This window comes from Dermacentor variabilis, unplaced genomic scaffold (genome assembly GCF_050947875.1).
Source record: "Dermacentor variabilis isolate Ectoservices unplaced genomic scaffold, ASM5094787v1 scaffold_18, whole genome shotgun sequence".
Taxonomy (NCBI): domain Eukaryota; kingdom Metazoa; phylum Arthropoda; class Arachnida; order Ixodida; family Ixodidae; genus Dermacentor; species Dermacentor variabilis.
In genome coordinates this window covers 3,442,665-3,470,650 of record NW_027460346.1, presented here as the reverse complement: position 1 = coordinate 3,470,650, position 27,986 = coordinate 3,442,665, and the positions used below count along the sequence as shown (strand labels likewise).

The following is a 27,986-nucleotide window of genomic DNA, read 5'->3' as shown; positions in this document are numbered from 1 at the left end:
GAAACCAACCACAAAGTAGTTATTTTTTTTTATTAACGTTTTGAACACTGGTGAACCTCACAACACATGCTGCACCCTGGAGCAGAACCAGGCTTCCCAAGAGCTTGAGCATCTCTTGTTTCAAGAATGACTTGAACACCTGCAGGGCAGCCCTCTTGGTCCTATTGGGGCAGCTTTCTTTTTTTTTTTCCTTTTTGCTTGAGATCTCGTCAGTGCCTTCGTGCACCTCTGGGTTTTACCCCTCCACCAGTGCGCAATCCACCCAGTTTCCAGAGTAAACACATTTTCTCAGCCCCGATGCATAGGGGCATGTCTGCAAAGACATTTATGCATTCGTAAGTTAACCGCTTGTAAAAAGACACAGGTGGAAATTGAAAGAAAAGAAAATGAAGTACAACACAATGTAGAAGTTGCAAATGAACACTTCAGTTCAACAAGCTACCAACGCTAGCTCCCCATTCCGCCACCTACCCACCACCCCTTCTGTCCCTGCCCACTTGGTGGGGAATGGAAAAACGTCACTCGAGGTAGCATAGGTGTGATCCTCACATGCCCTTACTACACAATGACTTGTCAGCACTGGGAGGCATATGCATCTCAATGGATGCAGTGAACCGTTCGGTAAATGCGCACACGAAGTGTTGCAGTATGCAGATGCGTGCCGTGAATCAGCTACGTTGGTCCTTGAAACAAGCATTGCAAGATGACAGAAAGATGACATATCACTCTTGCTAAAGGGTAACACTGTCAACCCAAGAGGCAGTGTCATCATAGCCACATGATGAATATCTTAAGGGGAAAATGAACATGAGACGGGTGCAAGAATGTCACGGGGCATATGATTTACTCTGCAGGTCGTAATATTATAAAATTTAGATGTAAAAGATTTATATATGATCCATAAATTATGCATTTATATTCAGTAGGAAAGATTGTCTCTACCTAGATAGTTACATACTCTTCAAGTTACAGTTGAACCCACTTATAACGGTACTGGTTTTAACGATGTATCGGTGATAACATTGAGAAGCTGCTGCACCGTCAACTTTTGTATGTTTTCCATGGTGAAATAGCCCGCTTACAACAATTATACAATGCTGCATTACTGGTTATAACAATGAATTATGGCTGCTGGGTGTCTGAGCCGAAACGTAGGGAAATGCGAAATTTTTGAAAAGAAAAAAAAAAGAAAACGAGAAATTCGAGCCACTGCATGATGGCCCATTGCTCCAACAGCAGCCACACACTCACTTCTGGCCTCCGCACGCCTCTCTCCCGTCGCCCTTCCACCCCTCCGAACACAAATGGGCTACAGCCATAGCTCTACACCGTGCCACCCTCCGAAACACGAATGGACCAGGCCAACTGCAATGCTCCTGTCACGGGCAACTTTCTTTGGCAATGAAGGAAAAGCTACGGAGGCAAAACACTCACAAGTAAGAGCGCTTCTGAAAAGAGTCCCACGTTTTCATCCACATTTGTTTAAGCTGGGGAAGAGAAAACAAACGCTTTATTAGCAACAGTTAAACAAGACAAAATAAACCACTGAATGCAAAAGTTTACTTATTTTGCAGCCTTTTCCTTCCGCGTCTAGGCAAACGCAAAACCATTGCACGTGGAAGCTGTGTCGATTCAGCGTCTGTTCTGAGCAACCAAAAGCACTGTCCGGCACCGGTGCGGTAACAGATGTGCAGAAGCTCTGCCCCATAGCTTTCCCTTCATAGCCACAGAAAGTTGTCAGAGAGTATAGATTCTTCACATGTTGCTTGCTGGCTCCTCATTCAGTACAGTTCTGCAAACAGCTTAATCGCTTGCGTTCGTCTTTGTTGGTTGCGTCGAAATCATTCCTGGCCACATGGTTTATCAGCCTCATCTGATTCGCCGCCGAAACCGAAGACGGCTGATCCGCCAGCTAATCATCAGCAATGCACGACGTCGCCAGTTAAAAGAAAGCGCATGGCTATAGATTTGGAACTAACACCCTTGTCAAGTGGGCAAGTTAAAGGCACGCACTCTGCATTCGGTTTTAAATGCACTTTCCCAAATCTAAACGTCGCAAGCGGAGTGTACTCGCAGAGAGTGCACTCCAGTCGGAGTGCGTTCACAGAAAGCACTTTGCTGGTCGAGTGCGTAGCCTCGCCACCAGCGGTTTCAACTATACAGAATGTAATGCATAGAAAAACGACACAGAAGTTCATTCTAGCTGTTGAACAGCTTTTAACAAAATAATCAGAACAGAACGCGCTTATATTCTGTTCTAGCAGGATGAAATGCCACCTCGTCGCACGCCAGCATCTTGTTCTGGATTGGCTAGGCATTCGTCTTGGCCAGCCTTGACTTGCAACACTCTTATGATAAAAATATTTTCGTTTTTTCTTGAGTTAATATAGATTGTCATTGTTTTTTATTTATGATACAACTAAAGCAGTAGCTTTTTAGAAGGTTTTTCTAAATTTTAATCTACATCTTCAAAAAACATGGTTTTAGTCTGTCGCCATTTCTTTTAGTGCGAGCGCGCTCTGTTTTCCCATTTGGCACAGCGTAGACTAAAGTGTCACTTAAGGTCCTGAAGTGCACTCCCCATAAGTGCACTTACCGTGCCTATTTGACAAGGGTATAAGTGCTTCTAACAGACGAGGCGATCGTCGCGAATGTGCTTGCATTGGATAGCGACGGCGACGATGGCAACAATGATGCGGTAGGGTATGCTGCCTCAATGTTGTCCTCACAGGAGGCCCAGAAGATGATTTAGTTCCCTCCAATGCTTTGTTGTCGCGAGGAAACTTCCGCTGCACTATGTGGATCACCTGCATGCCTTGGAGAAGGATGTCGGCAAGCTTCGCATAAAGCACGCAAGGATGACAGACATAGGGTCTTCTCATGCAAGCCAGTGAGAAGTATGTGACGAGATGCTTGTGGCGATCTCTCCTCAGTGTTTCTTCTGGATTTCTCAAGCTGACAGGCAGCCATGGCAACCTTCTCAACCCAACCTTGTCTGATTCAGCCATATCACTGCCGACCTTATAGCACAGAGCCAGCACGTCCCGGATGTACGAGACATATGATTCTGTACACGTCTGGGTGCGAGTCGCTAGTTCTTCTTTAGTGGTGTTCTTCCACCCGGCAGGACGGCCGGACAAGTCCCTCAGCTTCTGTTTGCATGTGTCCCATTCGTTAAGCTCTTCCTCATGGCTGTCATACCACACCTTCACCGTGCCTTGTAGGTAGAAGGCCAAATTAGCCAACATATTCGCCGGATCCCATTTCTTGCGGGCACTTATATGCTCGTACGTGGCGATCCAGTCTTCTATGTCGGGGTGGCCAGTGCTGCAGAACGTCCTTGGATCCCGCGGCTGAGCCAGCAGAACCATCGGGGTTGTAGGCGTTGATGTGGGCCACACCATGTCGGGTCCTGCTTTGTTTGTCATGTTGTCCAGTCCGAGGTGACGACCACTGCAGAGCTCTCTTGTTTTCTTGTGGGTACCCCGCACCTCTCACCAATTTGTTACGCTGCAGAAGTCACATATAATGATGTATTCAGAATATTTACAAGAGAGACAACGATGTATAAACAAGATGGCTATTGAGACCGATTCCACCTACGTACGTTAAATAGTCTTCTTCTGACCAGTGCCACTCTTGGTTGCGTCATAACAATATGTTATTTTATACTTCCGTATCTATTTACTCTTCTTTGTCATTGCAAAGTGTTGCCGGCAGCCCTATGTGTCCATGTACCATGTAACGTGAGCAAATGTATGTCTGTTGCAAGTGCATGAAACAAAAACAGGGGCAATGGCTTGACTGCCCATTGTATTCAGGCAGAGAAACCTCTCAACCTCTTTCATTAAATATGTGCCAATCGCAAAATTAACTAATTGTGAACTGGGCTGATCACAAAGGCGGTGCAGTGTGGATAGTATGTCAAAGTACTAGCTGCCACTACAGAAGGACAGGACGAAACTGACATTTTTTTTCCCAATCAAGTTGTTGCTATGTCATGGGGCTCACGTGCCATCTCAAAGCACCTGGTAAGGTGCGTAGTTATTCTCTCAAGCCATGACTGTATGTGTGGCCTACAAGGTGGAGCACTGCACTAGTGTGCTGGGGAAGCCTGGTTCAAATCCCAACATCACCTACGCAATTTTTTTTAATTTAGTGACAACTTGTGTGAAATTATTAGCAGCATCTGCTTGGCAAGACTGCCAGCACATGCAAAATAACCAAAAGGGACAAAGGAAGCTTTACAATAAAATATGTGCACAAACCAGATGCGAGAATAAGTCAGCCTCCACCCAAGCAATGCACCAAAGATGACCGCTTTGGCCATCTGGAGTGGCATGGGAGACTGCACACAGCTAGCCAGGCCCGGATATTCTTGCTTTGAATTCATCAGCCCAATGACGTGGAAGTCTGGAAAGTTAAAATAGCTTGTTTGCACATTCATTTTCATGATTCGCAGCCCATTTAGTGTCACTTAGCAAATAATGTAGTCATACCAGGCACACATCGTGAGTTTCACACATTTTTGAATATGTTCATAACAAGTCTTCCAATATGCACAAGGTACAGGGTCGTCCACTCTTAGGGTGAACACGGCTCAGAGGGGCACCACTCCAAAGAGCGTCAGTGCGTCTGGCACGGCCACGCATCAAAGCAAAGCGGCGCAGGTGCACTGGGTATTAAGGGAGGTGCTTCGCGTCATGTGCTACAACGCTGGAGCGCGCAGCTCTAGCTTTGCTGCGAGTACACTTCACCAAACGCAGGCGACCGAGCTGGCTTCGCGGGAAAGCATGCCTCACTCACTTGAGCATACGTCTGCAGCTTGCGAACAGAGTGCTTAGGCAATATGCATGAGCAGAAAGAAGCTTGAATGAATGTGGGGTTTTTAGTGGCGCAAGGGCCAGGTATGGCCATAGAGCACCATGCCAGTGTTAGTGACTTCACAGTGGAGGGATTGGTTCTATGATGTTGAAGTGACGTTGCTGTAAAAGGGCCTAAAAATAGTCACTGGAAAGTGCATAAAATCTATGTATAATAAGATTATGGCGATGACTAATGACGTGTACTATGAGCCTTAAAGTTCATTGCGAAAAATGATATGATATACAAAACATGTCAAATGCACAGATTTGCCACAGCACTACTTCCTCACCAAAGCACTTGAAACACGAGGGCCTGGAGGCATGTGCTATACAATACCGCTATCACAGCGGCATCCTCTAAAGAGAGGAAGCGCTACGAATGTGTGGGACTAATAACATGTAGGACAACCTTATTCAAGAAACCGAGGACTGCTTTGGAGTTAAAAAGCGGTTCGTTAGCAAGAAACATAGCCGGGTGAAGTGAGATAAAATAGCGGTATGCCAGAGAAAAATGTTTCTTTCTCTCAGCTTCGGCTTCCCGACACTCCAGTAGGACTGTCAGCCTCTCCCCACATGTACCACAGGTGGGAGGTTCATTTCCAGTAAGTAGAAAATTATGGGTGCCAAATGTGTGTCCTATTCTGAGAGGACAGAATAGGACATTTGTTCGGCGTGACTTTGTTGCAGAGGGCCACAAACATAACTGTGGCTTGATCACATGCAGCTTATTATTTGTTTCCGCGTCACACAAGCGTTGCCAGTGGTTTCGCAGTTTCCTTGGTAAGATAGGCTTCAGACCTGTAGCAGGGACCGCAGCGGTAAGAGTAGCTTGCGTTGTAGTGGATGTGACCATTTCATCTGCTAGAAGATCACCCTCGATGCCTCTAGGGCCAGGTACCCAGCATATAACGACATGCCGGTTAGATATGTGCGCTCTAAATAGAACGGAGTAGAGCTCAAGAAGTATAGAGTTCTTGTGTTTACAGAGTGACTTCAGGGCTTTTACGACGCTTAGGGAGTCTGTAAATATGACTGTTTTTCGAAGTTTTCCTTATATGCTTCACTGCAGACAATAGTGCATGGGCCTCGCATGTAAATATACTTGTTTCCGGGTGCAGTGCGCCGGATTCCGAAAAAGATGGGCCGATGGCTGCGTAAGACAACCCTGCATGTGACTTGGAAGCGTCCGTGTAAAACTCAGTGCAAGAGTACTTATACTGGAGTACTAGGAAATGCATTTTAATATGTGTCCCTGGCACATGCTTCCTGACATCTACAAACGACATATCACAGTCTATGAGCTGCCACTGACATGGCGGTAACAGTTTCGCTTGAGTCATAGGTCAATGTTCAAGAAGTGGAACACCCTTTTCTTTAATGAGGTTTCTCACACGCAAAGCGAACGGCTTCCTCACTGCAGGTCAGTTATGGAAGAGCGTAGCAGCGGCCAGATCGTTTATGGTTGAATAAGAAGGATGTTCAATGTTCGCTTATACTCTCAGAAAATATGTAAAACTGCTGTATGACCGCTGCAGATGAAGTGACCACTAATTTGACTCTATGCAGAGGCTCTGGATTGGACTTGTCCTGAAAGCACCGGTCGTGAGACAGATACCTAGATGGTGGACGGGGTCCAGGATTTTTAATGCACTTAGTGTTGCAGAATTATACACTACAGCTCCGTAATCAGGGCAGGAATGGACAAGACTTTTGTATAAGTTCAGAAGGCACTTTCGATCACTACCTCGTGTTGTGCGTGACAGAAGCTTTAGAAGGTTCATTGTTTTCAGACATTTCATTTTCAGATTCTTAATATGGGGGATAAACATGAGTTCAGAGTCTAAAGTGATTCCCAGGAATTCATGTTAGCTGCTCACAGAGAGTTGGTCTCCCTTGATCGTAATACTAGGCAGTGGTGCTACCCTTCTCTTATTTAGGAAAAGTATGCAGGCACTTTTTTGGGTGTTTATTTTGAAGCCATTCTTATCCGCCCAATTAAACAATTTGTTTATTTCAAGCTGCACTTGTCGTTTGCAGATAGCAATATTGCATGATTTGAAACTGACCTGCACATCATTGACATACATGAAATAAAACATTGCGCGTGGAACGGCTGTATGCAGGGTGTTCATTTTTACAATAAAGAGTGTCCAACTAAGCATGCCCCCTTGCGGAACACCAGTTTCTTGGGTGAATGGTTAAGATAAAGCATTGCCTACTTTTACGTGAAAAGTCCTGATAGACAGATAGCTTTCAATTGTATTTCACATGTTCCCACGGACGCCCATCGCGGAAAGATCGTGGAGGATCCCGAATCGCCATGTCATGTCGTACGCTTTCTCTAGGTCTAGAAATACTAAAAGTAAAAACTGCTTATGAATAAATGCATCTCTGATGTTTGCCTCAATGCGGACAAGGTGGTCTATTGTTGACCTTCCCTTTCTGACACCACATTGAAGGGGGTCTAGTTTGTTGTTACTTTCTAGGAAGCAGATTAAGCATCGGTTTACTATTTCAAAAACTTTGCACAGACAGCTTGTTAGCGCTATTGGCCTGTAGCTGCTGGCTAAGGAAGGTTGTTTAAGTTAACAAGCTTCTAAGCTTGTTTCCCTATTTTACATTACCTTATCAATGTCATCAAAGGATTGATCGATGATTCCTCTAAATAAGAATGTGATATCCCTGCGACACACATGCAACAATGGCCAGCACCGCTTCGGCGATTTTACGTAAAGTGTGTAAAAAAATGACTTGTATTTTTCATTGGATCTAGAAAGATGAAAATGGCATGTAAGATTACTCCCAAAACAGTTGCTATGCCGGAGTGAGCAGTTTTCTACATGACTTAAAGCGATCCAGGCACAGTTACGAGCAACATTAGCATGGCAATAAGAGAGCTGCAGAGCAGTGGATGTATGTCCTCAGTTGGTGTCAAAGTTCTTTTATGCCCTCCTTAATGGTACAATCAATGACAAACATGATCAAGTATATAAGCACGATTGAACAATCCCTCCCCGATTTTCTGTGAAATTTATGACGAGTATCGGCCATTTTCTTAATTAACCAATTTCATTATAGCATTAAGAGATGCGCGAAACGGCAAGCTAGGTTCATCACGTCATGACCCCAATGATCGAAAGCGCGCCTGATGGGTTTCTCCGGATGCACTACACCAACAGCTGTGGCAGTAGAATAAAATCACCTCAGCCTAATAAAGAGCACGCAATAAATAACTTTGTTCTCTTACCCTCATCACATAGAAGAAAAAAAAGGGAAGTCATTTAGGCGCTGAGAAGATTGTTTCTATTATTGCATATTGCCTAAGCAGGCTGTAGACAAAACCAGCCGGAAAATTCTGTAGTGAGTAAAGCACGCTTTCCCATGAAGCCAACTCTGTCGCCTGCGTTTGGTGAAGTGTACTCACAGCAGAGCTAGAGCGGCGCACTCCAGCACTGTAGCAGACGACACGAAGCACCTCCCTTAGTAACCAGTGCGCCTGTGCTGTTCATTCCTTCATTCATTCCTGCGCGCGGAGGGCAGCCTCCGCTGCCCTCCGCGGAGCAGCGCCATGCTGAGTAGTGTTCACCCTAAGAGTGGAAGACCCTGTACCTCTGCTTAGGAAGATGAGAAAACATAGTAGCAGAAAAGGTTCTGTGACGGCAGCAAGCATCAGGAATAGAAAATGGTTGAGATTTCTCAATGGTAGATACAAATGCTTGGATGTTGTACAAATGGCTACAAGCAGCAAAGACTGATCTTAGGGTTCTTGCGGCCAAGTAAGAACTCTCAACCCCTTCCGTGCTATGGTATTACACCTGAAATCTAAACAAAAATGGATCAACATGGATGACCTGAGCACATTTTTGGCCGTGTTTATCAGAAACACGGATGAACCCGCTCGTCCAAGGCATGGAAGAGGGTAATTTTAGGCGCATCATGGTCGGCCAAAATGTACCTGGGACTGGTGTCGCATAGTTGTGCGTCAGCTCACCATGCAAAAGCTGCAGTGAGCTGTAGACAGCTCTTCTAGTTGTAGGTCAGCAAAATGAGTGCCCCTCACTCAGACTGGCTTAAAAATATCATTACGGATGAGATGGGTTTATTTACAAAATGATTGAGGGGGCACAGAGACAAGAGTGCAGGCAGTCAGGCATTCCTTCTTTTTGTCGACTCCGCCGCACAGCGTAACATCTTCCTCCGGCGCAGACGAAGCTCACCGAGCGAGATAGGATACCACATGATTGGTAGTGCTTGATTCCGGAACCCTATGATCGTAGTGTTCCAGGCGGGCAACATGAACCACTTGTGTCTTCCGCAAACAGCAATTAATGGAGGTCAGTTTTGCTATGACGCAGTTTACGTCATTTAATTGGCTGGGTATCACGAATGGACCGCTATACGTTCAGATAAACTTGCGATACAGGCCTTTCTTCCATAGAAGTCTACAGTAAAACATGAACGTCTGGATCGAAAGTGACAGGCATATGCCGGGCGCCATAGTGTGCTTGGGTTGAAACTTGTGAAGAGAGTGTTCTTAGGCAAGCAAGCCGACACGCTTCTTCAGCATGACACAATGTCTGCGTGATGCATGTGTCTTTGTTCAGTGTGAATGGCAAAACTTTGTCCAAGAACGTTTGGGGACTGCGAGCATACAACACATAGAAAGGCACATAGTCGGTTACTTCGTGGTTGGCTGTATTGTATGCGTACATGATGAAGGGCAGCACGTAATCCCAATTCTTGTGATCAGCTGAGACATACTGTGAGAGCATATTGGTAAGCGTACAATTTGCGCGTTTGGTGAGGCCATTCTTTTGTTGGTAGCATAGCGTTGGATGGGGATAAGTAGAACCGTAAAGGTGCAGATCTTCAACCACGTCCGCAGTGAATTGCCATCTATGGTCACTTATAACAACACGTGGAGCACCATGGCAGTAGCAGTGGTAAGGGCCACAGTCTCAGTATAGCGAGTCAAGTAGTCGACGCACACAATAATCCAGCAACGGCTGGTAGAGCTTTTGGGAAAGGGGTCCAGCAAGTTATACAAACTTTTTCAAATGGTCAAATAGGTGGTTCCACTGGTTGCAAAAAGCCTGCAGGAGGTGTCACCGGCTTCTTACGACATTGGCAACCTGGATAACTGCCAATGTATTGTCTTGTGCTCTTCTATAACTTCAGCCAGTATAAACGCTAGCGTATTGATGAAGCGTGCGAGCAAAGCTGAGGTGACCCGTTGTGATGTCATCATGCATGGCGCGAGGAATCTCAGTACGCAGGCGTTCAGGAACGACGAGGAGCAACGAAGCGCTGTCAGCAGGGTAGCTCTTTTTGTAAAGCAGGCCGTCACCTGATGTGCGGGTGGCCTCCGATAGGGATATCAGTGTGGGATCACAATGTGGTTCACATTTAAAGGCACTGAAGTCAGCAAACTCGGTAATGCTGGCAAGGTAGTCATCGAAGTCGTCGTTAGCATAGGAGTGTGGCAACGGGAGATGAGACAAGCAGTCAGCATCGGTATGACACCGACTGCTCTTGTAGCCGGCAGAAAAGTTGTATTCTTGAAGGCTTAACAACGCCCAACGTGCCAGCCACCCAGAAGGATCCCGCAGTCCAACAAGCCAGCAAAGGGAATGATGATCCGTCACTACCTTGAAAGGGTGACCATAAAGATATGGTCGAAACTTCTGGATGGCGAAAATTACTGCGAGGCATTCAAATTCAGTGACAGTGTTATTTCACTCCGCTATCGTCCGTGTCCAACTTGAGTACACAATGACGCGCTGGAACCCATGATGAAGTTGAATGAGAACGGCGCCAACGCGCACACCGCTAGCATCAGTGTGTAGCTAATTAGCCACGGCCTCCGGATTGAAATGGCGCAAGACTGGCTTAGAAGTTAGGAAGTACTTCAGCTGATGGAATGCGTCCTCGTACTCTGTAGTCCATACATACAGATTGTCTTTGTGAAGGAGGCAGGTGAGTGGGTGAGTAAGTTGGGCGAAGTTATTAATGAACCTGTGGAAATACGAACACAGGCCAAGGAAACTGCTAATGTCTTTCGCTGTCTGTGTTTGGCTAAAATTGTGCGCTGCAGCAATCTTTTCATGGCCAGGTCATACACTATTTCTGTCGACGAGAATATCGAGCGCGAGAGCCTGATGTTTCCCAAGTGACACGTCTTTGAATTTAAAACCAGTCCAGCGTTCTGTATGCAGTCCAGCATGATGCCAAGTTGCTGATTGTGCTTCTCAAGTGTTTTGCCAAAAATGGTTACGTCATCAAGGTAGCACATGCAGATCTCCCATTTTAATCCGCGTAGCACTGTGCCCATAAACCTTTCGAAGGTTGTTGGCGCATTGCATAAACCGAAAGGCATGACATTAAACTTGCTTGTCGATTACTTTTCGTTCTGCAGGAGACACGCGATGCAGCTTCTGGCGAATAGTCATCACTTGACCTGTGTTTATGCGGTGTTGTGTTCATGACTCAGGAAGCGAAAGTGACGCTCGTCTTGGACGAAATCGAATACTGGCGCATACCACATTTATTCAAATCTAAGCCAATAGTTTTTTTTTTTCAAATTATCATATACCAAATTCTAGGGTCAGCTTAGATTCTAGGATTCTAAAAAACTTGCCAGTTCGCAATTGAAAATGATAAATATGGTACATAGCCAGCGTTATCTAGAAAAGTCAGTATTGCAGCCGCTACTAGCCGGGCCAGTAGCCAACCGAAGTACATGAGCGACTTCGTCATTTTGACCTATGTCACGTCAGTATGATGGCTATGTATCGGCGTGTGGTGTGGCATTAACGCAATGGCATCAACAGGCAATGCCACAAACGAAAAGTTGTGCTAGCTGCAGAGGTATTGTCAAACATTCAAGCTGGACGGGACTTCTGCATCAGGAAAACGTCCATCGCTGTAGGGGGCAACGGGAGACGACTTTCGCGCGTGCCGCAACGAGGAGATGATAGCGATAAGGAAGCGCGTCATAACAGAGAGGAGCTATTCACCAAGACTGTGCCATGTTTCGACGCGTACGAGCCGTGCCGCACTGTCTGCGCATGAGTCAGTGCGTGTCCACAAACGTACGAGGCTAGCAGCGATTATTATGTACAGTGAGCTCGGCAGCCTCATATTAAATAAATACTGTTTCCATATTGTAAGCACCGCCCTCACCTTTTTGTTGGGCTTACATTCGAGGTAAGCTTTAGGATTTTTTCTGGTTTTGGACATTCGGGGGTCGGCTTGGAATCGGGGCCAGCCTAGATTCAAGTAATTACGGTAGCAGACGAGCACATTTTGCAATTCTTACCACTCCGAAAAGGATAGCAACTTGTTTGTCATGCAGTAGAATTCTACGGAGTAGCTGCGATTTGCTGCCCTTGCGTCGGTAGAAGCGTGAACAGCATGAATACAGACAGTCGTTTCTGAGTCAAAGGTGGCCATCTTGAGTGCTGTCAGCCATAAAACTTGCTCCGAAGATGTGTTCACTGTCCACACGTGAGCACGACCATCTACACATTCTATAATGGATCGAGGAACCAGTATATCTTTCTTCAACATGGTAGGGGAGTACAGCTCAAACCATGACAGCGATGCAGAGAGCACTCCGTCAAAGTCACCGGAACAAATGTTGCAGCCTGAGGCAGTAAAACGACATCGTGGAACACAGAAAATACTCCCCGCTTGTGCCCGTCAGATACTGCTGGTGCGTCATCACGTGATTTCAAAGAGAAATTTCATCAGCCCCACAATCTAACATTGCACCACATTCACCAAGAAAGTCAATCCCAAGGATGATGATGTGAGTGGCATGTTCCAAAACAACAAATTCAGTTCGAAAATCTTGTCCACCAACACTAACTATAACAAAGCAAACACAAATGGGCCTCAGGGGTTCGCCCTCAACTCCACAAGAAGTACTCTTTTGATCCCATGCGAACATAACTTTGTGTCCAAGATGACTTTTAAACGAAGCATTCATTACATAAACTGTAGCGCCAGTATCCACTCAGACATCAGTATTTAGACCATCAACACAGACACACCCTTTGTTTTTTAGCATGGCGACAGGTGAAAAAATTCGCGACCGTCTCGTGACCTCATCTTTATCGTTCACACCAGCTAGTTTCCCAGCTGGATGGTGGTGAAAGGGAGCGACGGCGAGGTCATAGCGAGAGGCGATAGCTGGTCGGAGATGGAGTAAGACTAGTCGGAAGCTGGGGACTCATGCCAAGATGCACATTCACTCGGATGTTTGCGAAGAGGCGCAGCGGTCTGTCATCGGTAATTGGGGATGGTAATCAGATTGGTAATCGGGGATGGCCGAAACTTGCTGCTGCCGTTGGCGACAATACTTGGCGAAATCTCCATGGCTTCCACAGCTAAAGCAAATAGGCAGCAGTACACAGGGTAGTCATAAAACGGGGTCTGAGGCTAGCTGTATCAGGGAAGAAGGCATTGGGGTGGTGTGACCTGACCTCGTTCGGAGATACGCAAAGGATGCCGGAACCCCGCCATGTTGACACGGATGCATTTATCATGCAAGGGCCAACATTTACTGTTAGTTTGCAAGTGGCAAAGTACCGGCTGTTCAGGACAGTGTATGTTAAGTGTGCATTGGTGGTACTCTCGCCCTGCGTTTCTTTCTCCACATTGTGCTTCAAAGTGCACCAATTTCTCTTTAACGAGTTTACGTACTAACAAGGCAGTGTAGTGGGAGGTGGATATGTCCACGCTTGCGATCATGGCCACGTTAAGTCTACCAAACTTTGGCTATACTCGTCGTGTCTTCAGCGCCTCAAAAGCACGGCAGTAACGTCTTAAATCAGACAAAGTGCGCAAGTCTTCCTTTGACATAAGAAAACTGTAGATATCTTCAGCGATGTCCTTCAGGAGATGTCCAACCTTGTCTTCATCCGACATGTCCATCTTCACAATTCTGCACAGCTTCAGTACCTCTACAGTTAAGTTGTGCATATTTTGATTTCCTCAACGAACCTTTCACATGTCATTGTGGTCTCATTATTATCGAAACAGAGAAGTGTGGTTCTGGTGAGAAAAAAAAACGACGTTAGCAAGTCGCGCTGTTGAGTTCCAGCCATTGCAGCCGCTTACCCTCTGATAGTACTTCAGCTAGTCGTCAATGTCCTCCTCAGCTTTGCTGCAAAAGGTGCATAGTTCTTTCTGAGGGATTCAGCAGATGACTTGCCTAGGGTGCTCACTGTCATCTTGCAGGCTTAAGTCACGGGTGCCGCCAGCTGCTTGCAGTTCGTTCGTGCCCGTGTCTTCAGGCAGTAGTCCAATCAAGCGCTGGCTTCATCGGAGAGCGTGTGGAAGAAGGTTGTCCAGAGCGATTACCCAGCACCGTCCACTACAGTTGTTATGGATGAGATGGGTTTATTTACAAGATGATCAAGCGGGCATAGAGACGAGATCACCGGCAGTCAGACATTCCTTCTTTTTTTCTTTTTTTTCTGTTTCTCTTTAGGGGAAGACATTTTGTAACTGTCATGAAAAATACGTGATAGCACATCAGTAAAATATGTAGGCTTGTACGTCAAGAAATATATTACTGCCGACACAGTCACACATCAGCTCCAAGCTAAACTGACTGTGTAGCTAATAAGTGTACAAAATGAGAAAGGTGTCCATAAAATATAAATTTGAGGATTTATATGTGTAACCTGCTGTCTGTAGTTATTTATATATGATCCACAAATTACACTTTTATATTTGCATTCTGTTAAAAAACTAGGAAAGGTTGTCTCTACCTAGATAGTTATATACACGGTTATTTCAAGTTATATTGTGCCTTTTCTAAGGTGGAAAGCATCCATTTATTTATTCTGAAATATGTATCCTACTCTTAACAACAAAGCCCACTAGGATAGATCTTGGCGCTCTGGGAAGAATTCATTATTATCAACCACAGATCCTCTTATGCTCTTACTGGTACCTTCTGCTTCTGAAATGAATTTTAAAGCATACTGCACGCAGTTCTGAGTCAGACCTCATATTCCAACTATAAAATATTGACCACACAACCGTAGCACTTGCTGCTAACAGCAACACTATTTTAGACGTGAAGCAGGAGACTATTCACATCACTGAAGCCATAGTTAGGATTCATGTGGTGTCACGAGCCAGTTGGTTCAATGCAGTAGTTGACAGTGATATAATGACTTTCATTAAAAGCCATCAAATTTTTAAGGACTCTCTCCCCTGTTATCCTGTCAAGTGTTGTACAATCACCGTTTTCACAGCATGGTTATAGTGTGTGTGTATGCGTCAGTTGTCTGGTACCACAAGACTACCAGATTCAAGTTTTGATGACATGAACAGACTTCCGTTTCACGTCCGAAGCCACACTACACTTGGTGCATGTTTTGAACTGTCACATTAAAAGGCAGTTATTATTAACATTTATGTATTATCAAACAAGGAATGAAGCTCCATAGCATAATAAGACAGCTATCCCTTAAGGGTATAAAAACAAGACAAAAATTTGGTGGTATACTCCTAAAGAAAACTAAGAACCCTCTCGTCAGTACAAACAACTACAAACAACCTCATCATCATTGTTTTGATGTAAATTCACATTGAATATGGTAAACTTCAAAAGGGAAAGGTCATATTGCTTACTGACAAATAGCACAACACAAAAATCCTTTTCCTGATGCTGGCAGCATTTAAACATTGAAATTTGGGAAGCTAGAGTTCAGACTTATATTTATAACTGAATTAAAAAGCTAAAAGATTTTACACCAACAAATGCAAGTATAGCTCACCTTCATATATGTCAGAAAACACAGTAGAAAGAGGGGGAAAGCATATGTCGCCTTGAAGAAGACAAGTCTACTTGTCAAAACGTTGGCTCCTGCTTTCACCTTGTTCTCGTTTTGCTCATCGTCAGAAAACACAGTAAGGATTCTATGTAACTGAAGTTATAAAATGCCTCACATTTACCTTTGAGTCGCAGATGACACTCAAGCAGTGGTTCTGTCAGCCAGTATGCCACTTTTTTGATAGTGCAACAGCATATTAGCTCACACTGGGTCCATCCCTAGCAGCCTCTGAAATTCATACATTGATCAGCAAATGCAGGTAGCACGAACTACTAATTAAATTAAAATAGCAAAATAATATCACATTGGCTATTAACAGACTTAAGCTGTAATTGATCAGCAAATGCAGGTAGCATGAACTACTGAAATTAATATAGCAAAATAATAGCACACTGGCTATTACCAGCCTTAAGCTGCACTGCCTTATGTCAAGGAAAGAGTGCAAATGTGACAGCTCACTATTCAACAAACAAAAGGCACTTTTTATGTTAGCCTTGTTTGGTGTCTCAAATATATTGCCATTGCTTTCTCTTTGCAGCCGTACTAACTCTACATTACTTCAAGGTCACATTCAATGACAGTTGCAAATCACTTAATCCAAGGTTTTCCTTTGGCAGTGAGAAAGGCTACCGGACGTCTCTCTACCATCGGCAGAGAATGTCATATGGACAGTGATCGCTCATGCAGAATTTCATATGTGATCTCCATGTGAAGACAGATGCTCTAAAAGTAATAATACATAACAAAGAAAACATTAAGATGCTCTGAACAAAAATTGAAAAAGATGCAGACTTCACATTACTCTGTGACAACCCTGCAAGTTACACAGCTGTCTTGAGAGTCACATTGGTTAGTGCAGCACAAAAACCATTCAGTAAAACTATAATGAAGGGCAACTAAAGGTTAAAGTGTATTGCTTAAACAAATTTTTTTTAATTATGTCTATGCAACCAAAACAATACATGCAAAAGTTATTTAAAGTTATCCATGATTTGTGTATAGCCTTCTTACGTTTCACGCAGGAACACTGAAAAGAGCCGCACAGCATTACCTTTCTTGACCTCATAATTCCATTTCAGTTAGCTAATGTGCAAAGGTCATAATCTTTAGCGCTTGGGATAGCGGTGCACATCAGATTGTTCAACCACTGCAGAGGTTCAATCATTATGAAATGTTGCATATGTATGCTTAAAAATTATGGGGTTTTACGTGCCAAAACCACTTTCTGGTTGTAACCCTAGCAAAAATTCTAATAGAGATTTGTATTAGTCTAATACATTTTTCTATTGGTCTTATTAGTGTTCTATTTGTCTTGTAGAAATTTCTATAAGTCTAATAGGTTCTGTATCAGTTTTGGTGCAGCACCTATTAGCATTTATATTAGTCTAATACATCCTTCTATCAGTCTTATTAGTCTTATTAGTCTTATTAGTGAACGAAATTCGTATTATCCTAATAGGTGTTCTATCAGTCATATTAGGTTGTATTAGTCTTGTTGACATTTGTATTATCCTACTAGTGTTCTATAAGTTTCATTAGGTTGTATAAGTCTTGTTGAAACTTTTATTAGCCTAATAAGTGTCATATTAGTTTTGATATGGCTCCTATTACAATTACAGAAATATGCTTGAGAACATTTTATACGAAGTTTTTAATGAGGAGTTGAAGTAAATATTAAAATTATAGAATTTTAGTTATGAAAAGGGATGATTTTTTTGGTAACATATATTCGTGGCTGGGTGGATTTCAGGCATACATCACATTACTGACAAGCTAATTAGTAAAAATAAGAGCTATGTATAAACATCATAATTTTCAGTCTTGGGTGGCATAATGTCATAGCAAAATCAAAGCCAGTCAGGATTCAAGTGTGATTATATGGTAGACACTCTGTGTCTAGTTGCAGATTCAAAGATAGCAAAGAAAAATGAGTTGATGTTCCCATTATGTATAAAAAAGTTGTTTTATGGGGGGAGAAATCAAGTAAGACACCAATGAAGTTTGCCTCAAATTTGTAAGTAAACGCCAAAACTTCAGTGACCTATGCAATGTTCATCAAATAGGCATGTTGTACATACCTGCTAGCATCAAGTTCTCAATTACATGGTGCCTAATGTAACTATAAAGGCAATTAGCAGGTTCTTAGTAACCTTGAAACAAACCTATATGTTTGTAATTAACCGTAAGATATATAGTGCAAATGCTACCGAATAATTTTGATAACTTTTCTAATACTGGTTTTTATCATACAAGGTTTTGTTGTAACATCTTGTATTCTGCTGCACTTGATTTTCTTTGAGATACCCAGTAGATGGCCTCAAGAAAGTATCCCAAAGATATGGAAGAAATAAAAGGCAAATTTTCGTGCTAATGCTATATGTAATCTGTTCACCAACTACCACACTAAAGAATACTGCCTACCAAAACAGATAAATCACTGTTCGTACTAGCTTCGGTGATAAAACATTACTACAGGTAGGCTGCTACAGGAGGAGTGAAACTTGGGAGACATTTATGAGGATAGTTAGCAATCAGCACAATTTTGAGCCATCATGTATTGAGGTTTTTATATGACGCACAAGAATAAGCTTCAGGATGAAGTTGCTGAAAAAAAAACAATTGCAAGATATTCAGTGTCAGTTTAGTTGTAGCGGTGTTAAAGAAAACAGTCCATCACCAAGAAAACTAGTTCTCCAAATCTTTTATTTTCTTCATTCAAACAGCCACAATGAATTGAAAAAGGGAAAAACAAGTAAATTATGTGATCAACTGCTACTTCTTTTTCTTATTTATCAGAACAATGTTTCTCTTCTATCTACCACATGATGTTGCTTTCTCTTCTTTTTGCAAATGACTATCATGCTAAAGCATTCAGTCTCTCGATGACCAACACAATTTTAAGCAAGTACTTGGTAGTGATAAACAGCTAATGTCACCCATCATGGAGGATTACTCTAAGCATCACAAAATGCGCGCACATGGTAATTAAACATAAGACAAAGTAGCTAGTTTTAAGTACAAGATAGGCAATGTAGACATTTGGCAAGCTGATGAACTTTGAACACCTCGAAACTGTTGATTCTAAGACGAGCTATAATGTACATAGCCCATATGTTTTCACAGCGGCAACGAAAAAGTTCTGGTTATTGAACACCGCTTGAAGCATTGCACACTGTGACCAAGCTAAGCTAAGATAAACAAGACTATCAGGCAAATGCCTGATAGTCTAGACGGCACTCACATACATGAGTGCCGTCTAGGACCAGCACACAGACAGACATAAGTACCATAGAATGCATAGAAAGAAAGCACTTAGGTTTACTGGTAATGCATACAACACACATATCTCAGTAACAGATACCAGACACTAGAAGCTTGCTAGAAATTACATAACTTGCAGATGTTGAGCACTAACTGCACTAAAATAAGACTTCACTCTTACATTCAACCTAATAAATTGTGACAAACACAATAAATGTAATAGCCTTAACACATTAAAACAATTTTAGTGCCATAATCAAGAACCGCAGAATGTTTATAGTTCATTCTTCAACCAATAAGCTAATGGCACACCCTTTCACAAAATCTTGTCAACTCTAGCACTCCCAAATCTTTTTTATTTGCAGTCCAGATGCACTGGTAATTTCATGCACTTGTTTTGTGTACTGAGCCCTCTTTTGCACCTATCTTTTTGACAGGAAATGTAACAGCATCAAGACTATTGCATTGCTACTATGCACAGCAGGTGTATTTGCAAATGTTTATCTTATTAATTGTGCTTTTCTTCATAGTCTCTTGAAGGGAAAATATGCATTCTGGTCATACTATGTAATCGCTCTGCTGGAGCTTCTAAAGGCAGCCTACACCATTGTCATTTAAGTAAACAAAGAAATAAATAATAGAATGTGGGCAGTGTAAAGATTGCACAGTTCAGCTAAAGAAGAGTTGTTCTTGATTGGTGCCACTGAAATGGCTAACAATATATAACAATACAATACTAATTTTGATATAACAAAACAATCATGTTTTGAAGACGTCTTGGCGAGTTCAGATTCATTGGAGATCGGCTGGATCTGGGTATCTAACCACCTTTGTCTCATAATTTAGAGGATTTTAGGGCTTCTAATGTATGCAGGACAAAGAGAAAGCCATCTAAATGAAGCTTGGAAAAAAAAATATACTCCAGGTTAGTGAAGAACTTATGTACAAGGCAGTAATAATGCATAATTAGCGAAAGGCTCAGATTAAACACACATGCGCTTGCTCAAACTGCATATACCTAAAACTAGAACAAGAAGGGTTGTTTTACACAGTGAAACATGTGGAACATATTTGGAAGTGGTGATCTAAAAAAGAAGTAAAGGTTAAGTAAATGGGCTCTATGTAAGAGTAAGATGGTACTAAAGGAGGGTGTGATGGCACAGGTGAAGTTAAGGCAACTCAGCAGTGGTTGACATCAAAGAAAGAAAGCCAAGGTATTCTAGGGGAGCCTTCCACCCTCCCGAATAACAAAAAATCCCGAATAACAAAAAAAAAGGAACAAACTACATGGTACACTAATTCTTCAATGTCAACTGCTGTTGACTTGCCTGTTATTAAATGGACTACCACTTGTTCTAGTCTTTCTCAAGCAAATTGGGTAGGTCTGCAACATAGCAGGAACTGCCCAGAGACATTAAAACAGAAATGCTACCTACTCTGTCAAGAGACATTAACAATTTTTCTCTCCTTGGCATGCAGGAGCTGATGTGCGCAATGTCATGATGCCTTTCACAGGCCAACTGTGTGCACATTAACATGCAAGAGCTATCACAAAGTTTATACACATTGTGCAAAGTATAGAATTGACCCATTGTACATTTGAAGGTACAGTTCCTGGTTTTTTTCGCACGGTGGTATGCACTGGTGTGAAGCAGGTGGCCTCGAACTAAAAGGCGCCGGAAGCTGGTAACTTTATCTGGTATATAGCCAAGCTCCGCAAGAAATGCATTCTTTTGCTCACTGTCCACAATGCCACACACAACCCCTCTTCCCAAAGTCTTTGTTTCATTACTTTTGCAAGTTACTGGAGGTGTTAACTGATCACAAATTTCTTTCACTTTAGGCTGCAAATTAAGCGTATTCTTGAGCATTGCAAGCTGTAGATGCATCACAAACCGTTCCATAACTTGCACTGGCACACCATTTGCACTGCTTATTAATTTTAACAGTACTCCATTTCCTGACTCAAAAACAAATGTGGAGTGAGCCCACAAAGGACCAAGTTCCACCACACTCTTTGGCAGGTGCAAAAGTTGATGCACATTAAAAGTCATTGATGTCTCACCATAGAGCATCTGCATTTTGAAGACAAAACTAGAAAGCTTTCCTGTTGCATCACTAATGTCTTCTCTGCTAATGCTGGATTTCAGTAGAGTGTGTATGGCTGACACCAGCAAGCAGGAATGGCTGTGGTAGTTTGATGGCAGGATGCCATCGAGACATGGAGCGCCATAAAACAAAACCCACCATTTCCATTCGCTTGCCTTCCACATCGCTCTTTCCTGCACAGTGCGTGGGAGTCGGGTGAACCACTGTGGTGGCTTAATACTGAGCAGTCGTTGGTCCACTATCTTGATTTGAGCTGGCTTTCCAATATATGATGGTGAATCTGCTGACCCAAACCATATGTCGGCCAGCTGCCTTGCAACTCCTTCTAGCACACAATGCATGTAGTCTGGACAAACAGCCCAAACTAAGTCAAAGTTGGGTATGTAAGCAAGTGCTGAAGCTCCCTTTATGCCGTGGGATGGATTTCTAGACTGCAGAGATACCCGCATGTCTTCCCTGACACTTGTGTTGGTCCTCAGATTTGGGTGGCTTGCTCCCTCTGGAACTGGGTATCTCAAGAGAGCCTGGGAACATAAATCACATCACACTCTTACTTTTACGCTTCTTGAAATTGTTCTGTGTGGGATGACAAAACACATATCTGAAAAAGCTGTTTTATTTAGCATGCAGGTGGCATGAATAACTAAAAAAAAGATGCCCCTCTGGTTTCCTTGTGTGATTTGCATTGTCCCCTAAATAGTAAAATGCCAAAGCCATAAGTGCTATCATAGATGACATTCAAAAGATGTTACATAATAAAGTATGCACTGAAGTGCCTTTGCAATTTTGACTAATTTAACTCAAGCTTTGTTATATCTACATGTATATGGGAATAGATAGGTGCTTAAACGGCCATAAACTAGCTTGTAATTGAAAGTACTTACCACGGATATGGACACCTTTGTGAAGGCAGAAGCTGCACCCAAAGTAGCCGTTGTACTGCTTCATATTGAGCACTGCTGCACGTGCTGGGGCATCAACACAACAACACGTGATGTGCACCTTCGAGGACAGCACTAGTTCGTCACACTTCCACTTGACAGAGTTCAGTTCTTTAAGGCTTTTAACAAAAGTTCCAAGGAATGGACTCATTCTTGGGTGGCCCTTTCCAAAATACAGTCCACATAATAGTACATTACTCCACCGCAAGGATAATGGCAGTTCATTCACCACACACTGTATTGGCCATATTGAAGCTTTGTTGCACTTGAAAACTTTCGCGCCATCTGTGTTGAATGTGAGGGATATGTCACACCATGAGTTTTTCATCTGTTCTTTGTAAAGGTGTCCATCACAGATGTCTTTCATAGAGCCATCATCCGCTTGAAGTTCCCTTTCCTTCAAGGATTCCATCAAGCCCTTTGACACAGACTTGTCAATAAGCAAGACTTCAATTTGCTTCTTGAGGTCCAATGTAACAAAAGAATTTTGTCCCGAGTTGGCGGTGTTGCAGTGCAGGCATAAAAAATCCTTTTGACGAGGATTAGGCATCACAGCTTCGCATGCCTCACAGAAGTAGTGTCGCTTGACAAGGCCGCCCATCCACTGCCTCCACGCTTTTCTAAGCATGTAGCTCGAAGTAGGAAGGACGGGCATGCCAAGAAAAAGGTTTATGACATTCACAAGCTTCTCCATATCCGTCCAGTTGAGGCCTACTGATGCAGTATACGCCATTAGCGTCAGCATGGCATCTCTGACACTTATGTCTGAGTTCGGAAGGCGTTCGCTTGAGAACAGGCTACAAAATTCATCTGCATCACCTTCGCACTCCTCTGCACCACTGCAGTCTTCAGAGCAGCTGGATTCACTGTCACACTGTTTGTTGCCATCTCCCTCGTCACTTTCCGCATGATCAAGGTTTTGGTCACTGGCGTCGAAATCATCGTCGTCATCAATCTCACACACGCCGGCATTTGCACTTCCAGCGCCGGAGCTTCTAAGCTGCGTAGGCGTCTGTGAACATGACTGGGTGTCCCGGACCCTCTCCTGGTACCGCAACGATGTCCGTGGCAAGGAGTAGGTCTCCCCTGGCTCTAAATAACGTTTCCTGCGCTTTTGGCTCTAATAACGTTTCCTGCGCTTCCTGCGCCGGAGGGACGCTGCGACGTCCCTCCGGCGCTAGTGCTTCGCGTCTGGTCCATGATGCAGAACGCTAAGGTGTCTGTCGGCTCTCCAACGTTAAAACGTATATTCACGGCATCGTACACGGCACGGTAAAACTGAACAAATAAAAAAAAATGGCACGGCAAGACTGAATGAATAAAAACTGAACTGTGAGTATTACGACTAAAAGCCGGACCAACACGTCCTACACCAAGGCGTGGGGAAAGCTTCCTGAACGGATATAACGCTGTTCATCATTCTATGGCATGGACGAAGGAAAAACCCATGGGCATGCCAATAACGTGGTGCACATGTGCTGCACGCATCATAGTTTGCAACCTACAGCCCTACAGGACGACTTTGCGCTAAAGAGTATAAAAATCAAAAGCTGGCGCTGCATGTTATCATCTTATTTGTCACTAAAAGCATTTTAATACATAGTTCGTATTTTAATAACAATTATATGTAACTATCACTGTAATTTAAGGTACGTGACGGCAAGACAAAATATATTTATAAAAGCTATAACAATAAAATTGTTTCGAATATTTTACATATCCCAACCCATCGTCATTGCCATCAATCACCATGTGCGTGTGGCGGAGTCTCGCCGACGAAGCAGTTCTATTGTCGCCTGCGCACTTGTTGGTCTGTAGTCGTCGAGGCTTATAGTATTAGTGTTAGTGCCAGTAGCACGTGTGTCTCGACATCTCGACACGATGTATGCCTTTGTGCGGTTTAGGGATGATGGAATGAAGGTAGCCGTGTCCGTCGATCGCATTAAGAATTTCTCTCCAAAAAATCTCAGGGATTTCAACTCCACAAGATGGTATGGGGTGCGCTGGGAAGACGAAGAAAACAGCGGTTATTTCCGGGCCCAAATTATGAAGTTGTTTGGTAAGTACGCTTTTCTATGTAATGTTTCATGACGCGATTGTTACGGGTATCGACAAGTGCGCATTTCATGCGATTTTCAGCAACCAAAGAGGAGGCCGACGCGTGCATGGAAGGTGTGGACAAGCGCTTTTCGTGCCCGAAAATGCCACTGTACAGTGACTCGGGAGAAGACTCTTGCACCAGTCATGATTCCTACCGAGAGGTGAGGCCCATAAACATCTGTATATACAAACACCATTAAGTTATTTTGTGGTGTAAAAATGCTTTTTAGCGGCGCTGATTCGCTGGTGCACCTGCATGGTCGGGCAGCTTGCACCTGGTACTTGTAGGCGTGTGTGGTAACAATGCGGCCATTGGGCAGCCCTAATTCAGTGCACTATGTTTCCTCCTGACACTACTACTGGTCCCCGGGAAATAGGCAAAGGGCAGCTTACAGCAACCCTGCTAGCTACACGGTCAGATGTTCTTGCATGCACTTCCTTGTTCATGTTTTTTTTTCCTTTTGCTCTTGCACAGGAGAAGAAGAACAAACGAACTTCAAAGTTGCGGCAAAAGAATGTTGAGGCAACATTCAGGAAAAAGCAGTTGGAGGCTCTCTACCCTGAGGAAAAAGACCACAAGACAGAGGAGCTTGAGCAGGAAGTGGCAACGCTGAGAGCAGAAAATATCAAACTCTCTGCAAGAATAGAGATGCTGGAAAAAGCTCTCTGTAGCAAGATCTTCAATGCAGGTTTCAGATCCAATTTCATCGTATCGAGTGTTTTCCAGAGATCTCCCATTCTGCATGAGCGTTTTTCATATATGATCACGCAGTCCTTTACAGTGCTTATCTAGTCATCTCCTTATTTGTAATATCTGCTGCTTGCTTTTATCCTAATGTCTAATCTCACTTTCTCTTTTCCATCTTCCTCCGCATTGTCCTAAGCTTCCTCAATTATCTGTCAAGTTCCTTCACTAACATGCAAGTTCTTTCCCTATAGGTTTGCAATATTGAACATTGAAAGTTCCTTATTCTCATCTACAATACCTGCTGGGGGAAAGGAAATATTTGCAAATTCAAAAGGATGAAAAAGAATACTGGTCCTAAATTTGATTTGTTTTGCTGCTTTTCTATTCCGCGTTTGGGGAGAATGCAAAACCATTGTACGTGGAAGCTGCACCGATTCAGCATCTATTCTAAAAAACTGAAAGCGCTCCGACTATATAGCAGAGTAACGCGTTGAGAAATTCTACCCCTCTAGGTTTCATTGCCAGACAAAGTTAAAGTTGTCCCCTAGTGCAGCTATTCAACACTTTAATTTCTGATTCAGTCTAGTACTGACTTGCAGCTTCTGTCTTCCTGTGACATCTTTGTCCTGTCTGTATGCTTATAGTGCACAGGCTCACCTACTTTTGGGGTAAACATGCAAGCACGTGACTGTGCACAATCTAGTGGCAATGCAGCCAGTTGGTCATATACACGCAAACCTGCACTGGTGCAGCGACACCTGAACGTGTGGCTTTGCATCATCTGATACACACCGCACGGGCCTGCGTTGCCCTTAAGTCTGCCATGCATTTTCATGCCACATGTATCAACGGGTGGTGCATTCACCACCATGAAGCAAATGAACTGCACTCTCTCCAGTAAATTGTATCTTGAGGGCAAAGAATTCGATACCATTATGGTTACTGCTAAGGTAATGAGAAAGGCCATATTCTTTTTCACTGATGGAAAAAAAGAAAGTTCAGTTCATTAGGTTCAAAACTGTGAAACTGCGGCCTGTTACATGTGGGAGACAAGTAGAGCATTGGTGCCAACGCAGCAGCAAAACTGAAAGTGAAATTTGCCTATATACAACACAGGCCTGGCAAGCCACTCAAAATGCAGATGATGCGAAAGCTATGCCTTTAAGTACGACTGCATATATTTGCAGGTTTGGTTCCATGTGCGACTGCACCAACACTCCACATAGCATGACCACATGCTTGCCTTTTCACCATGAAAGTAGACGAGCCTGTGCGTGCCTGATATTCTGTGTCATTGTCTTTAGATGATGTTTGCAGTGGGAAAATGTCATTTATATTTGTGTATTGTACATTTGGTATTTCTTGGTGACCTGTATTCCAGAGAAACGCTGTTGTGAAAAGAGCGCACACGGTGACCAAGTTCTCGCAAGCTCGGAAAGGAGCATGAAAAAGGCAATGCAGCCCTCCGGGAGCGCAGGCGAACCAAAACCAGCACAACAGCCCATCAGGAGTCCTGAAGGACCAGTGAAGGGCAGGTCGGAAGAAACGCCATCAAGCAACTTAAACGAAAATGGCGAACCAAATTCTGGAAAGCCAACAGCTTCTGTTTACAAAAGTGCTGAAGGACAAGTAAGTATTTCTGTTTGCACACGCACTTCTTTGATAGGTTAATGTCGCAGCTTTGTGCTTGTTAGCAAACATGGGATAACACGTAGATCCTGTGTCATGCTGTGAAAAGTTTGTCACTAATTTCCTAATTACCAGTCTTTCTGAGTACTTTTTGCTGCATAACAATAAGTAAAATATTTAACATGCAACTTGTTCCGGGTACATTTGGGGAAGAATGTATACATTACAGAAGCTCTGTATAACCGCCTCATGGCTGCAAAGACGGACAGCCGATTTGTTCGGGAAGCTGCTGTGGCAATTTTTTCAACGGCAGGCTTGGCTGGCCACAGTGTGACCGGTGCAGTATCAAACCGGACGAAAACTGGCGCAAAGCCAGCGTTGGACAAAACTAAGTACTCAGTCCTAAGTGGTATGTATAAGTATTTAGTTAAGTCTTCCATGTGCTAACTCACCTGAAACAGATGGTTAAATCTATAGCGTAATACCCATTATAGCATGTTCCCGATTGTCTTGTCTGCCTAGCCTACACAATTTGTTTGCTTCACGCTCTAGTTATCAGGACATAAAAACCAGAGTTGTATATTTGTTTTTTATGCTAATCTAATTCACATTACTTTCCCAGACTAAGATTCCACCATTATATGTGTTTTCCTTTTTGACAGCTCATATTGTGCTTAATAGCTTGAAAAGCAATACACGAGATGGCTGCTTGGCAGCTCTCAGAATGTCACTGTTGGCCTATTTTTTACTGTGGCTTGATCAAGAACACTTCGTTGCAATTATTGTTGCCTTGCTATGAGCATTTCTTGTTTTGTGTGTGTGTCGTGAAATTTATTTACTTATGTGTGTTTTGTTCCCAGATGCTGCTCTTTACTGGCATCATTGTACAAGAGGTCTCAGCTGTTGGCGGCCGTTACCTTCGGCGACCGCACTTGTTCGCTGCCTGTCGTTGGTATTTGCATTGTCTTCATGCATAATATTGGGTTAGACACACTTCCATGAGCTAAATGTGGGGCCATTACTAGTTTTTTCCGCCGATTTGCAAGGTCAACGGACGGTGTTGAGGCGCCTTCCGCGCGAAATTCTTCTGGTTTCGCTTATTTTACGTCTGTAGTTGCAGCCTGCGAATGTTATCTACGCGATCATGTTTTAATACTCTGCATAGTAACGAATAACAGTATCGCAAATATTTAACATCAGGACATGGCATTACATAGCTCCCGTCGTAGCCTCAAAGCCTGTACCAATCAGGTTGCAAAGAGGCAAAAGAAGAAACGCTCCTAACAAACCTACAAAAACTTGCAATCTGAAAGGGCTCCTTCAATAACTGACGTCAACTCACGTTCGTGCCGTTCAAATCGTGCAACACGATTTCCAGCAAAGTAGGAACCCTTCAATCATATAATAAAATCGCTTTCCGAACCGAAATGAAGCGGTGTTGTTGCCGCCGTTTTTGAAGAAACAACACGAAGTTCTCCCCTCGAAAACTCATAAATTGAAGCAAACGAACAACACAAACTGCTGCTACCGCGCTACGGCT

General features: G+C 43.4%; 1 long non-coding RNA gene across 2 annotated transcripts; it reads right to left on the bottom strand.

Moving 5' to 3' along the window:
• LOC142568375 (uncharacterized) lies at positions 1-27,986 on the bottom strand. 2 transcript variants are annotated; one of them, XR_012825423.1, is made up of 5 exons: positions 27,789-27,986; positions 15,840-15,946; positions 4,269-4,413; positions 1,435-1,487; positions 1-313 (listed from the first exon to the last, which is right to left on the bottom strand). It is a non-coding gene; the product is annotated as an uncharacterized LOC142568375 (long non-coding RNA). The 2 variants fall into 2 exon arrangements; XR_012825422.1 differs by lacking the exon at positions 1,435-1,487 and having other exon boundaries at positions 3-313; positions 27,789-27,982.